This window comes from Uloborus diversus, chromosome 3, assembly GCF_026930045.1.
Source record: "Uloborus diversus isolate 005 chromosome 3, Udiv.v.3.1, whole genome shotgun sequence".
NCBI lineage: Eukaryota > Metazoa > Arthropoda > Arachnida > Araneae > Uloboridae > Uloborus > Uloborus diversus.
In genome coordinates, this window is record NC_072733.1 from 187876617 (window position 1) to 187893212 (window position 16596).

Genomic DNA, 16596 nt, shown 5'->3' on the forward strand with positions numbered 1-16596 from the left:
ACATGAAATATAATTGTTTTTAACTAATTTCATGCCAAAATTTAGGTGAGCCTTCAATTGGAAATTCATTGCTGATCAGACCATTGTTGAACAAACTTTTATTCAAATGCATCTCAAATTTTCAAAGTAATATAAGTATGATTTCCGTAAACATACATCGATGACTCACAGTAGCTTCCCATCGGGGTGTCCTTGTCTTAACGTTAAGATATTACCTCGCACTCGTTTTATAAATAATTTCGTCGTCTGATAATTCTCCAACATAAAACTAAAAAACAGAAAAATAAAATAACAGTTTAAAAAACTAAAAGAACACGCTTTTGTAGCAAAATGAACTAAAAAGTGAAAAATAATCTTTGGATGATAGTAGTTGACCACTCACTTAATTTTAATGTAATACAAAAAAGCGTGGGGGGCTTCTTATCAGTTGTCTTTAATTTCTTCCATTTGTTGTCCAAGCAAAAATGTAAATAGACAGCACCCCACGCTTTTTTGTATTACATTAAAATTAAGTGATTGGTCAACTACTATCATCCAAAGATTATTTTTCACTTTTTAGTTCATTTTGCTACAAAAGCGTGTTTTTTTAGTTTTTTAAACTGTTATTTTATTCTTCAACTATTTGTGTATTGAATTAAAGAAAGAGCATTGGACAATGTGTTTGTTTTAGATATTAAATTCAATGCCTTTTTAACGATTCAAACTTTAGAATTATTCGTTTTACCGGCAAGTTTCAGTATCATATTTTAAAGTGGAATATCCTCTACAATATTATCCTTCAATTTAGAAACATAATCAGTATCCTGCTGTTCCGTGGCGAAACTAGAAGGGGGTAGAGGTCCCTGATTGCACCACCCCCCGTGCCCCCTCTCCTTCAGAATCCTTAGTAGAATGTTTTTCAAAAATATTTACTATTGAAGGACAAAAAAACGCTTGTTTGGAAAGCAAAGTGGTTTTATTAAGGAAAAAATAATAATGTTCGGGTAAAACTTTAATTTCCTTAAAAAAGAAATCTTTGAGTCAAAAATTGTCCATAGTTTCAGCTAGTTGGTCAACTACTCCCCCTCCGTCCTATTTCTTTTATTTTTTTCCTTATTATTTTTCTTTTTTCTAGTTCGCCTGAAAATAAAGTTTCAAAATGCTACTCCCCCGCCAAGGCCAAAAAAAGAAAAAAAAATTACGAAGCATATAAAGTTTCGTTTCCAGATTTTCAATTTCGCGAAATTTCGCGAAAGCCCTCGAATACGAAACATCACATGAAACTCCGTTCGATTCGAAAATCACTTAAAATCGCGTTTTTAGAGCTTCAATTTCGAAAGATTGCCGGCTCTAATGTTACCAAATTTGATCTTACAATCACGCTTTTAAGACTTAAATTTCAGAAAATATTCGGGCGAGGGCCTCCGGTCCGAACCTCCTTCCTTAAATATCATCAAAAGCTAGGTTTTTCAAACATGATTTACAAAAAATTTAAGTTTGAATAGCCTCCGAAATACTTCCTCTAATATCATAGTATACTGCTTAGGTTTTTAGTACTTTTAAGTTTGAAACATTTACCAGGAGGGAGCTCCAAAATTTCCTTGCAAAAATCTTCAAAGTTGTCTACAATTGCGTTTTTGGAAGTTCAAATTCGAAAAATTGGAGGGGAGAAAAGGAATTAATTTCTATCTATTCCATTTCTCAAAAAAAAAAAAAAAAAAAAAAAAAAAAAAAAAAAAAAAAAAAAAAAAAAAAAAAAAACGATCGAGTATAATCCCAGAGTTTCATCTCTTATTCTAACGTCAATAAATATAGCCTAAAATCAGGTTTTAAAGCTTCAACTTCTATACATTTCTGCGGAGCCCCTTGTACCTTTTCCCCCATAACACCAAGAGAGACCGTCTAAAATTGTGTTTTTCAAACTACAAGTTTCAAGATTTTTCCGGGGAGAATCCCCGGACCCCTCTTATTAAAAGAGATATTTTTTCATTTTCTGCCCCCTTAAACCTATTTTCTAGTTGTGCCACTGCTCCTGTTGTCATGTTTTGTCAGGCATAAAAGTTATATTAATTGTTCATCACTTACGGATTATATAGATATTCAAAGTGGCTTTAATTTAGACATCAAAACATTTTATTCTTCCAAAACACATTATTAGAGTATCAGAGGAGCTGCTGTACTTGGAATAGTTTCGAGAAATGAAGTAAAAACGTACACCATGTTGCGAAATTAAATATTAACACTTTTTTTTGTATAAATTAAATGCCAAACGTTTTTTTTTTCTATTTTATATTTGTCTACAAAACCTCCTTCCAGTTGTTAACTATATTTTTCTCGAACGCCAGAGCATAAAGGCGCTCAAAAGACTTTTGAACGACGGCGCCGATCAGGCTTGGCGCGGCCTTGCCCATGTATATATTTTTTAATTAAGATATTCAAAAGCTCCCCATGCACGATACAGTATCATATGAAGCTTACTGAAGTAAAAGAAACACAAGGGGTAAAAAAAAAACATGGACACATTCAAATCAAATAAAGAAACACAAGCCGAGCTCTTGTGCTTAAATCTCGCAGTGAAACACGTCTCGAATTTTCTTGGAGCTAAAGTACTGATTTGCAGTGACTCTTTCCTCTCTTTTTTCTCTTTTGAATGTCAGAAGTTTTGAAAAGCTCATTGTGGAAGTTCAAAGCATTATAAGCAATATTAATTCACACGATATTTGTGTCGATTTTACCCATGTGCGAGGCCACTCAGGAATTCGAGGAAATGAAAGAGCTGATGCTTTAGCAAAAGAGGCTACTCGTTTACCTTTTTCCTTAGATGTAGCTAATCCTCCCTCGTTCTGGAAACTGTTCTACTCTAAGAAAGCTACTAAGGATTGGAATTCAGAGTATCTGTCTTCAAATAAGGGAAAATGGACCAAGCGCTTCCTTCCCACTATTTAGATTGAAACGGCAACATCTCAAAACTGATTTTTTTTGTCACTCAGTTTCTTACTGGGCATGGTAATTTCAAAGAGTACTTGTATAAATTTAATATTTCTACTAGTAACGTGTGTGATTGTGGACAGGATATTGAAAATCCAGAACACTTGTTGTTTCGTTGCAATCGTTTTAACCCCCAAAGAGAAATTCTTATGCGGGAGCTGAGGAAGTTGTCCGTTTCTTGGCCTCCTGTTCCTTCTGCTCTGGTTCAGAGTGTCGAGACTTTTTCTCTTTTTAAACGTTTTATTTATTCAGTTGTTTGAACTTTTTGTATGTGTGTGTGTGCGTTTCTTTTTTTCTTCTCTATTCGTTGTTAATTGTTTGTATGTTGTGCTCATTTTATTTTGTGTATTTTGTACTGTTGTGCCTCTTACCTTCGGGCCCTATGTGATACTATGTGGTGCATAGGGAGTTTCTTTTTGTGTCTAATAAAAAAAAAAAGCGAAATATTAAAACAATCAAAATCACAAAAACAGAAAAATTATATAAAAAAAACAGCAAGTTTATCATAAGGGGGAATCTGAAGAAACAAAAGACCAACAACAAGACAAACTAATTAAATTTTGCCTTATTAAAAATTATATTGTGTTCATAATGTACCACGTGTTGCATAACTAATGCTTAAAATGCAAAAAAGAAAAAGCATTGCATTCTAGAAAGCTACGTTCGTGAAACATACATTTTTGAGACACGTCTATCTTCTCATGTCATTATTTTTTTCACCTACAAACTCAGATTCTTTTGCTAAAGAAAGCATTTAAAAAAAACTTAACGGGCACGAATTTTACTAGGCGGAAAAAAGTGGATACTTCCTTCCACTCAAAGAATTTGTGTACTTTGATATGATAATGACTCAAACAGAATTTTTCCTAACGGGGGGGGGGGGTAACAACACTCCTAACATCTTATAAGGGTTGGTAGTATTGCTTTAAACTACGACAGCTCTAGGGAATGTTTTACCCCCAGTTAATCCCTGGTTATGCCTTTTTTTTTGATAGGAATAAAGTTTGTTTTTTCATTAATTGGATAAATTAGAAGCGCATAGTAATTTTCTTTTGTGTATGTTTTCTTTTTTCTTCTATTCCGTGGATTCATAAAAAGGCAGAAGTATTGGTGGTTTAAAGATGAGGTTTAAATTGGTCTGTCGGATGACTTTCATGGGGTTCTTGTTCCCATTTAAAAAAACAAATAAATCCTTACCTCTACATGTATTACAGAAAAGATTTTTACCTCTTACAATAATTAAAACCTTTTTTTCTTTTGCATATGATGCAATACCAGTATTTCTCAGCTTTTACTACCGCACAATCTACTTTTTGCAGGGAATTTGTTTTTTTGCCTTCTAAGCAATAAACTTAACTAGACTTTGTTAGTGCTAGGAAAAAAGCTATTTCCGGTTGCAGATGAATCTAGGATTGACTATTCAGAGTTGGACTTGATATCATCAAAAAAATCCGTGAATATAATCACTTCGTTGATGCAGGATTGAAATTGATAGCAATGGTAAATTATTGCGAATGGGAGGATCGGTAACTTAAAAATACAGTAAAAGCTTGATTATCCGGACTAACTGTCGATGAAGTGACAATGGAAAATCCAAATAATCAGGATTATAAGCAAAACGAACTTTTAATGAGCTGCATACCTTTATTGAAGCAAAAAGCAATGCTTTGCAACAAAACTACATAGAATGTTTAGCAAAAACACTTTCATAGCTCAGCAGCAGTGGTGACACATTTTAGCTTAACAAGTGCGAAATCTATTTCTAAACAGAGCCTATTTATTTCGCCTCCCAATAACATCAAACCTTCCATGATCACTAAAGCCTAACTACTTGGAACCTGATTTTTAAATCTACACTACTTACTGCTTTAAATCTACACCACATACTGATTTTTAGATCTACCCAACTTACGCTGGTAATCGAGTGACCGGACCAGTCTTGTTCAAACAACAAGTGCGCGAAGAGTTTTCTGACCAGAGAATAAAATCACCCCAGTGATGAAAAACTGTTTCTTTTTTTTATTTCATTAAGGTTTCAGAAGTTTTATTTTTAGATAAATTGGGAACAGAAATCCTTCCCTGCAATTCTAAAATAAAAGAAATAAAAGAAAAAAGACACAACGAAAGAAAAAAATTGAAAAAGAAACTCGAAAGCAATAAAAACTTAGAGTACTAAGTAGTAAGTTACAGTATAAAAATGAGACAAAATAAATACAGAAAATGGGGAAACTGCAATGAATCCTTGATTTGAAACAAAAATGTCATTTATTCATTGGTTGGAAAATTCAGCGTTTGCTCGCTAGTTTTTCATCTTGGCATACCTGATTTTAACAACTTTTTTTTTTAATTTTAACTAACGAAAAACCCGAAACAAGACCATCAAAGTTCTCTCTGTGCTTTGAACAATTAAATAATAAATATGTCTTTAGCTTTATGTATAACTGTAACTGATTTAGCCATATTCGAATTCCTGAAAATAAAATTAAGCTTTATAGATCATACACTAGTCATACTAATCTATATATACTCAAAGCTAAAAAATTTTCACTAGCCATGGGAAAGTCTTTAACATACGCATGTATCCATTGCAAAAATACACATTTTCTCAATTTCAGCCCGAGCAATTCAATTCACACCATAAAATTGGTTCCAATTGAAAAATATCTCGTTATAAAGAGACAAAAATCACACAAAAATCGGGAGTCGTTTCAAATCTAATTATCATCAAAAGGAAACTCATTCGCTCTTCATTCATAAAAGGGAATATTAATTACTTTCTCTCACATTCCCTAGAGACAAAATTCTTCCTTGCAAATTGAACACTTGACTGAATTTAGATCAAGTCTGGGCGAAGATCGATCTCTATACCAGCAATAACGTAATTAAAACAACATGAGCGTAAGAAGTGGAAGAATTCGATGATGTTCCAGTCGCCAAAGTGCTCAAGGGGAACCCTGCGACTTCGATTTTAAGAAGTGAAGCGTTAGAGAAAACGATATGCTGGTCGATACATTTTTTAAACGTTTTCGGTTCAGTTAAACTTGTTGGATTTCTAAGAATTGCAGTTTGCTGTATGTAAGACCTGGAGAGATATAATTTAACATCCTACACTTAAATATTTTTGAATCACTTCATCGTCGAAAACAACCCAGTGAAGTTTACAGTAAAAAGTACTTTCCCCTTCAGACCTGAGGCGTCCGTTATACCGGACATGAACTTTAATAAGCTGCTAATCATTCACGTATTGATGAAACTGCTGGATTTTTCTGTAGTTGACTCTTTACATTCTGCTTATTATTATCTGCGCAAAAATGTTTGGTTTTGGGATTGACATAACTAACCAATAGGGATTGGGAGATTGAGACTGCATCTTTTTTCCAACCATGGATTCTCATCGCCAAGGTTTTGTATCTGTTTTTTTTTCTTTTCTTTTTTTAATACATAATCTTTTATTGATCATTTCAGGGCTTATATCATGTTTTATTAGCGTTTGAAGAACATTTTGCAAGGAAGTTTGTTTGATGTTTTATAGTTTTTTTATCTCAAATATTTATTTCAAAAACATATGCCCTCAATATCGGACGTATCATAAATCTCTTAGTTTTTTGCTCACAAACTTGTCTATAAGCTACTCCTTACCAAAGTACACTGTCTACTGTATAAAAATATTTTTCGTTAAGCATTTCATAATTCCGATTAAATGGGTACTATCAAGATTAGTGGTTGCTGCTCCCGATGTGGCGACTAAATGAAAAAAAAAAAAAAGAGACCAAAAATATAACTATTCATTCGCGATATTCAGTAAATTACCGCCCATTAGCCAGGGCTAAAGCAGAAATACATAGAATACATCGCCAGCTCAGTCATTTCCAGCCGAGGACTGCAGTTTCGTGCTTATTAGCACTCATCAGCCCGGCATAGGAAAGTGACTGAGCTGGAGATGGAAAACCTCTTAAGGAAGCCAAGAGTGCGAAACAAACTGGTAGCCAATATAGAATTAGCAGACCAGACGAGTGACCGAAGCAATGTTACTGCTTTAGCCCTGGCTAATGGGCGGTAATTTAATGAATATACCTTGCCTCGCGTTCAATCTTCGAGGTGAACCGAACCATTGCTTCGGTCACTAATAAGAGAGAGTGCTAATAAGCACGAAACTGCAGTCCTCGGCTGGAAATGACTGAGCTGGCGATGTATTCTATGTATTCATTCGCGACTTTCTCAAAATCCCTCTGTGCCATTAGTCAACGTTAATGCTATTAATTAAGTATGTTAACCTTCATTCAAAGAGATGCTTTCTAAAGTTTTAGTCTCAATTTAAAAGCTAATTTGTAGTATAGTTATTTTTTATGATTTAAAAACAGTGGTGAGTAGAAAAAAAAGGGTGTTAGGACTCTCTGTTATACTCGCCACTGCAGAATTGAAAAAAAATCTCTATTTTGAACTTAATACTTATTTACTATGTATAAAACAAGAATTTTACCTTTTTTTTTAAGGCTCATATAATTACACTTTATTCCTGAAATTCAAACTTTGGCATTTAATTGTTATACATTCCAATTTTAATAACCATTGTGTATCATAATAAGAAGTACCACAATTTAAAAAAAAAAAGTTCTTGAAAAATAACGATTTGTAAGCGTTGCGGGTGTGACGGTATGGTTATGTACGTAACGAGTAAAAAATCACTATTTTTTAAATGCAAAACAACTTTTTAGAAAACAGATACAGTACAAACTCGTTTACCCGGACTAACTGGGATCAAAAACAATTCGAAAAAACGAAGATCTGGATAATCCGAGTAACATAGGTAATAAGCGAAATACATTCTCAAATAAAAGTGCATTTACACCTGTGTCGTAATTTTCGCGAAAATGAAGATATCGGTTGTTTCGCGAATTGCGGTTGTTGCGAGGCTTACATTTCCGTGATTATGACGAGCTCGTGAAAATCGCGAAAATTAAATTCCACAAAAACTTTATCATTTTTAATCCAGCTTAAGTGGTGTCGGATTGACCTTCCAAGTACACCTTTAATGTTTGTTAGATTACCTACTATAATTTATTTTACAAAATATGCTGGAGTTGTAAATTTAACCAAAATGAAAAGCTAATATTTGCCATATTTATAGTTTCGCTCTTGCTATCATAATTTAAAATTATTATTTAAGCAAGTGAATATAATTAACTCTGCAAATTTGATCCAGATAAACCGTAGATCCGTATTAACGGGGGCTGGATAAACGAGGTTCTACTTTTCTTCATATCAAAATAAATTATAGTATATCATGATGCACAATGGTTTCTTATAAAGTGAACGCCGGTTAATAGAATCACTGTTTAATTGAATCAACCGCTTTATTGAATCAAATCATCAAAAACAGAACAACAACATTCTAGCTTTATTGAATCAGTCACTTCACTGAATAAAAACTTTTGAACATACGTGATTCATATAAGCGACGGCCACTATAGTGAAATACATAACAATTAAAAGCCAAAGCTTAAAACTTCGGGAATGAAATGCAATCATATGCTTAAAAATGTCTCACGTTCACATGGATTCAGCAAACTATTTATAGAAAAAATGGTTTCGGACGGATATGTATGTTGTAACACCATGTCCAAAAGTTTGATTGATATATTCAATCAGATTTAAGTTTTTTTTCTTAATATAAACTTAACTTCTAAGAGATCACGCTCTAATGGAGCTTATCCTTATTTTCTTCAGCAAGCTTGAAAGTAACAGGAAAGACACATAATAAAAAGCAAAATATAAATTTTTTAAAAAGTCACAAAATAAATGACTAATATGATCCTGTTATAATGTACATCGAGTGTTCAAAGTTGAATTTACTCTCAAAATAGCCATTATGATATCTTTTTCGTGTTGATCTTGCTTCTTCATTTACAATTTAAAGTAGCTACTGCAGAAAATCCATTTCATTGAAGCAACGAAAGCAGGAACGGTAACTGTACATGAAGCACATTTGATTAAGAATGGCTTAATTTACTCATCCTGTTAAATACTGAACAATTTTTTTCCCTCGGGTCCTTAAAAAAGATTTATCAGGTCTTCTCAGCTAGAAGTGCTAAGTTTACAGTTATGCTGTTGTATAGATACTATATTTGCAGTCGCACAATGATATGTCAAACTCTGCAAAAATTGGACCTGTGGAAATAGATCTTTATATTTCCTAACCAACTCTCACCTGTCTTCAAAATGATTTTTCATGATTACCTCCCAGGGAGTTACTCCGAATAAATTTAGATCGTTGAAACATCTTGAAAGGTTTTCTTTGTAGTACTTAAATCTATAATTATATTTTCAAACTAAAAGCGTTTGCTTCTCACTTGTCACTAAAGTTGAAACTCAGCGAATAAAAGGTCTCGAATATCAACAGGCTAGGTGCCAGGGCTTAATATCTAACAAAAGACTGATTGATCTGTTTAACCTTCAGAACCTATATTTACGCTTTAGTAGTCTCAAATTAATTTTTATCCATGAAAATTTATCAAAAAAAAAAAAAAAAAACGGAAAATATGCAGAATTTAAACTCGCTTAAGCTCCCATACAAATTCATTCCAGTTATGTGGAAAAGAGTAAGCATGCAAATATTTCACGTTTTTTCCACCAACAATTTGGATTTCGTGATTTCTAATAGCAAAAGACCTTTGCGTTTCGCAACTGAATATACACTAGTGCCTTAATGCTAGACACTTTTCAAATTTTTTTAAAGGTTTCATCATTTAAAATTGCATGATGAATTATTGTATTTATTTCATTCGCTTAAACAATTTATTTATAACTACTCGAATATGCATGTGTTCATTTCATGTGAAGGCTATCTTTTTTTTTATTTTTAATTACTAAACGATAGCAAATGTTACAGTAATATAATTTCAAAATATTAAATCAATATTTTCTCTCTATGGTCAATAATAATTAACATCAATAAAAATTATTATTTTATTATTACTGTTATTATCAGAATTTTGACGCCAAAGCTAATTATATAAATAAATAAAATTCATTTAAAAACAATTTTTGTTTATAGTTTGCATTAAAAAATAAAATAAAAAAAGTATAAATAAATAAAATATATATACTAATATTATAAAGAGAGAGAGCGGATTTTTGTGTGTTTATATGCTCGAGATAATCTCCGGAGCCATTGCAGCAATTTGAACATTTCTTTCACTGTATGAAAGGTGCAATCCTACTGAGTGACATAGTCTATAAATTATGCATATATGTACTTACACTATTTTTTTAAACCAATAGTTTGTCTTCGCCACCAGTTTATGTTTCGTACCGTTTTATTCTTATAATCGTAAAAACAAACACCGGTTATCCAGCATCTGCAATGACAAAATTATTACAAGGATATTTTGAAATGAATGGTGAAAGATGGCAACGCGTGAAAGAAAAAGAGTTCACGATGTCAGCATAAGAACTTCCAAGATCTTTACATCCATTTGAAGCTGCAGAGGATGAGGTACATAGCATTCTATTAGCCTTAGACATTGCAAGCCATTCAAAGTCACGGAATGTTGTATGAAACATAACTGACATTTGCTTAGTGCAAATCAGTTTTTGAATTCAAATAGTGAAAATAGACGATAATAATCTGTATTTCTAAAAGTTGTTTATTTGCATGCATTTCGGGCTATCCTGTAAGGTTTTTTATACATACTAAAATCGAAATGAAAAGCATCTGCTAATGGATTCACTTAAGTACATTTAGTTTAGAAAATTCTCAACTGAGAGAGTAATTGCACTTAATTAGCGTATATTAAAAGTTAACACAGTTGAAACAATAACGAACAAAGAACATTCGACAGTAAAGAATTTGACTAAGAAGATAAAAAAAAAATTTGGAAAAATATTCTTTATGATGACCGTATTTAAGCATTTAAAAACGGTATAATTAAAAAAAATATAGCTCACAAATATCCTATCAGAAAGAAATTCCCAAAAGTCAAAAAATAGTAGAGGCATGTGAAAAAAGCAAGTTTTCCGAAGAAAATGAATACAAAAGGCAATCGAAATTTTGTCACTTAAGAATCAATTTAGAGCATTTTTATGGCCCAACATTTTTCCAAAGTCTTTTGACAGTCAAGGGTTCTTTCTACCTATCATGCAGCTTGTATATAACTAGGTCTTTTATAGGACGACAAAACTCGGAAACTAACCTTATTTGATACATATAACTTTCTGGCTCCGCTCCTAAGCTCATAGAATTTATAACTACCTTAACTCTTATGTTAACTGTTAGATTATATTGCTTTATGGTAAACATTTAAGAAAGATCTCTGTGACGACAGCTTGCGAGGAGAGCGTCAGCAGAAATCCCGGATTGTCATCCATTGTCAAATTATATAAACCAAAGTCTTATTTAAATAAAAGGAAAAATTTGTCAATGAAGTGGAAACTCAATAGGGGGCTTTTGTTTGCCACTGCTGCAGAGAATCAACGAAATAATTCTATTAACACAAGATTGGCCTAAGGAAAGCAGGAACGCAAGCTGATGTTCATTAACAAACTCGGTAAAACTGAAAAAACAACAAATACAACACTAGCCAAAAATCGATCATTAGGTTTTTGCAATGTTTTTTTTACGGAAGTACCGGGACTTTTCTTAAAGACGGAAAAACTGACCGTTCCACCATTTAAAATACTTTTAAGATTTCGTCCAGAAAGACTTCGGATGTTCCACAAGAAAAAACGGACAATAGGGAAGTTTTCGATTTTTCAATTTTATTTTTATGTGATAGAGTAACATGTATGAACATCATAGGTGAAAAAATTTTTGCGATACGATAAGTAGTTTTTTTTTTAAATTAATTTTTAAAGTTCAAGCCCTTGTGACGTCAAATGGCATAGGAAGTGACGTCATGCGCTTTCCGATAGGAGAGAAACGCTAGCGAACCGGTTCCCATGTGATGGGAGAAACTGAAGAATTTCTTTCGACTTCGAAGACGAACTCGCGTTTCTGGAACATTAAACCTCTCATCCTCTCGTAAATATTCGAATATCATCATTGGTATTACTTCAGGAAGATTATTTAGATTGTGCTTTAACGAATCCGACCTCCATAGTGTGTTCAAAAGGATTATTGAATTTCTAAAAAATAAAAATATCGGCGCGCTCAAAATGTTCCTAGCGAAAACAAGGGATCTTCGGCGGACGGCTGCCCGTTCGCGCCCTGCGACGTAGGCTCGTGACGTTTCAGAAGAGCGCACTTTTGCGCGTGGAATTTTAAAAATTCATTAAAAATCAACCACGGTGTTCTAAAATTCGGCGATGGTGAATTTTTTAGTTTTGAGGGTCAATTAACAATATCCAATAGCCAAAATATGAACATTTAATAGGTTGCAACTTCCCTATTGGGAGGACTTCTTCAATAGGGTGTCTCATAATGTACGACCAATGTTCGATAAGCCACTGTTTGGCTATACGAGGCACAGATTTGCACCCTAAAAGGTCAAAAATATTTAGACGCAATGAGAAGTTTCACCTTCGTATTTGGCGATGACTTTCATCAAACTCTTCCTGTGATACCCTAGAGCAGCGATTGCCGAACTTTTTAGGTCACGGAACCCTTAGAGCTTTGCTTTTACGTCAAGGAACCCCATCATTGTTTATGACTTAAAGACAAAATGTTAACAATCTGGGAGTCAAATGATAACGATGAAAAATCATTCAAATGCTTTCTTCTACACAGAAGAAACTATTAATCACATGAAAATTTTCGTATTTTAACGGATTAACGCGTTTGAAGGTGTGCTGAACGCTGGACATGTATTGACCATTTTTGGAAACTACTATCTATCCATCTGTACCGGCTCACGGATGATGACTGGGGCCGCGCCAAGATATACTTCAAGCCTGATTAAAGTCGTCTAATTTTAGGAGCCCTTCACAATCTCTGCATCTTAAGAACAGCTATAAGAACCAGTTCAGGAGATGGTGGTAAGCATTACTAGAGTCTTTTATTACAAGTAAGTAACGAAATATACCTGGAAAATGATATCGCATCAATATAGATGAGGTGGCAAATTCTCTCTAAATGATTTGATCTTCAATGTTTATCCTGAAGCCAAGACTATTTGTTCAAAAAACTACTGGACGTGCGAGACGACTATAGTTATAGGTTTTGTCAACAACGTTGTGCATCAGACACATGAATTCCGTAGTTCCTTAACTCCTCAGGGTTTCTCTTCATGCTTTTAAAATAAGAGACGATATTCCCATAATTTTATTGCGCAAGTTTAATTTGCCTAAGCTATGATATGGAATTGGACCTCAATTAAAATCACTACGGAATAATATGATTCAGAGTATACCCCTGCAGCAGATCTGTTGACTCATATTTTGCATCCCCATGGTCCCTGCATATTTCCTTTTAAAATTTAAATGAGTACAATTTCCAATGGTAATTTCTGATGCCATCACCATCATCAAATCTGAAGTTCAAATGTACACCTATACGATGTGTAGTACAACGTAACATGCGGAAATATCGTATTGTTCAGTGGGAATTTTGTGTTGGTCTCTCTTGATCAGGAAATGAGGTAAATCAATTTTTTTCAAAAGTCATAAAAACAAAACAAAGCATGTTGCTTACTATTAAATTTAAAATTTAAAAGTACCTCCATAATATTTATTCAAGACAGATAGTTTTTAACCCGAACAAGGTTGTAACGGGCCGCTAGTACTCATATAAAATGAATACATGGCACATTAGAGAAGTTATAAGTAAATGATTTAGGGGAAATAGATAAATCTAGTATTTCATCATACAAGGTTAAAATGATGAAATCTTGAAAAAAAAAAAAAATTAAAAGTGCTTAGAATAAGGTCCACTAGTGCAAGCGAGGCGTAAAAAATATCAAACTGACCTACTATATTTAGGGTATATTTTCTAACCGCAATGGTACCCTACTTGAGCCTCCAGGGGCTACTTGAACCCATGAGAAAAAATAGTTTGAAATCCGTCCTGGTCCTATAAAATTCAATGCATAGACTTAAAAAACCTTCTCTATGACAGGTAGCAGTACTAGGCAGAAGCTAGAGCATGAAACAAAGTTTCTGCTTTTCCGGCCTTTTCTGATTGAGGTTATGATTACAAGTTGTCTAAACAGTTGTTTTTATGTCTGCAAACTTTCACATGTAAGTTCATGGAAACATCCGATATTATCAAGGTAAAGATGGTTTTATTTTTGCATTCTATTTCTTAAGAAAATTAAAGTGTTTTAACGTTATAGCCGTATGATAACACAGTAACTAATATAAGTTAGAAAAAGTGCACTAGTTGTCTTAAAATGGGGTTACTTGAACCCAGCGTAGCGTTCAAGCAGTCCCAGACCACATTTCATCACTAAATTATGTTAAGTAAGGTTTGTAATCTTTTAAAATAAAGAAGTTAGTTACTGATTATACCCGTTTTTAGCAGATTTAGGCATAAAAGGGTCCGAAAGTAAAAGAGCACCCCTTGAAGTAGGAAATAATGCGGATTATTAAGAGGTAAAATTACAATTGTGTCTAGATTCAACTAATTCCGGAGAAATGTCATAGAGAGTGGCATCAGACCATTTGTACTTAAGTACATCAACTCGAAAAAGGAAATTAAAAGACCTGTCAGAAAACAAGCCTCGGCATCCCGTAGTATTTGTAGAGAAGAAAAGCAGGTATTAAATAATATCAGAGGAAATAAATCCACCCAGGCCATTAAAGAGAGGAGTTTTCATTCTTTCTAATGTTTAAATAATGAGCATTTCAATTGGTTTTAGCTGTACTTAATATATATAATTATATTTCTATTTGAGAAATTATGTTTGCCTTAAAATATGTTTTTATGAATGTAGGATGATTTTATATTAATTTATATAAATAATTTGCAATTTATATGAATAGTTTGCTCACTATAATGCATATTTTAAGTTTTCTTTCAAAAACATTGGTCCCTCTTGATGCCAACACCTGTTTTATAGCTCTTTCTAATGGATTTGCTGAGTGATGCCAAGTACTCCGAGCGTGGGGCTACTTGAACCCAATTTTTAAAAATAGAGAAAAAACATAAAGAGTTGTTTAAAAAAGGCTTAAGGTGATAGCATAACGTCTGAAAAGTGATAAAAACAAGGTGATCAGTGCACTTTATGGGGTTTAACCTAAAAAAATCAGTGTAAAACTTGCAAAAAAATGAAATTTTGGGTCCAAGTAGCCCCAGTTTACGGTATACTAACTTTCATAAAACGAATTATAATTATATATGTAGTAATATATGTTTTAAATCAAAATTAATTGCTGCCGTTATCATTAAAAAAGGTGCTTAACCTTAAAAAGGAAATTTTGTAGTTTGTTTTTCTAAAAAATAGTTAGTTCGACAAACGATCCTTGGAACTTATGGTGTGTATGTGTGTTAACTTGTAGACTGCATGTTACTTGTAGTGTGTAGTAATGCGTTACTTGTAGTGTCTATAGTTTACCTAAGCGATCTTAACTAAGACTAAATAACCGTTAAATATCTACACATTCTTAAGTAACTCAATTGTGGTTTCCATGATCTAAAAAACACCTAATATGTTCTTAGAAAATGTATTTCAAATATTCTTTAAAAATAAAAAAAAAAGCAATGACCTTAAAATTTAATGAACATACTTTATTAGTTAAATAAAAATATCAATCTAGAATAACAGCTCTTTCCTGAAATAACGTGACTTGAAATTCATCACTGCAAATATCAGTAGAGTTTTCAATTAACAGTATTCGCTCGGAGGGTCTAGAATAATTTCAACTTAAAACTTTTATTGTTATTTTTATGTTTTTCCTTTATGGAAAAGAACAGGTAGTGAGGAAATATATTATTTCTCATATCTGTTTTTCAGTGATAATGTATTGCTGCTTATGTAATATATTACTCATTGGCAGTCAACGTTCTAGCAACCCATTTGTTTACTTTCGGTCTATCTTTTTGTAGACCAGAGTACAGATATGGTTCATTCCCTCTACCTGACTGTTTCTGGTATACCTTTCACTTTCTTTTAATTACAAAGCCCTATGCGCATAAAATTATTCATATGTGATGCGTAATCTATACTTTGAGAAATTACATCCAAAGTCCTTTTTTCCATACTTATTTCAACAATGTTTCAACTGAAAAAAAAACAAAAAACAGATGAATAATCTCTGACAGAAAAATGAACGAACAAAGAAATAAAGTAGATCAAATTTTGAAAAAAAAAAAAAAAAGGAATTCCTCATCTGCAGCACTATAGAAAACATTATGTGACATTACTTTTACTCTATGCTTAGGAATGAGTCTAGTTTTTGGAATATGGTAAAAAAATAAAAGAAAACTTTAAACCAAACAAAGAGTTTTAAAATAACTTTCCCTTTTCTTTCAAATATAAAACATTAGGTTACGTTACATCAAAAATACTCTTAGTTGTTTCAAAAATGTTTTTGAAAGTTTCTCTATTAACCGCTAATCGGCTACACACACAAGTACAAAATTATTTTCCTGTCTCAACAAATACTTGAAAAAATGCAGTGAAATTCACAAAAAGCTTCGTCCTTAAAGTTATTTCATAGAATTTAATTTTACTGAAATAATGCGAAAGAAAAAAT

General features: G+C 32.8%; 1 protein-coding gene across 1 annotated transcript in view; it reads left to right on the forward strand.

Moving 5' to 3' along the window:
* Positions 1-16596, forward strand: part of LOC129219090 (uncharacterized) — a 410480-nt gene that overhangs the window by 188183 nt on the left and 205701 nt on the right. The gene's annotated exons all lie outside the window — the stretch shown is intronic.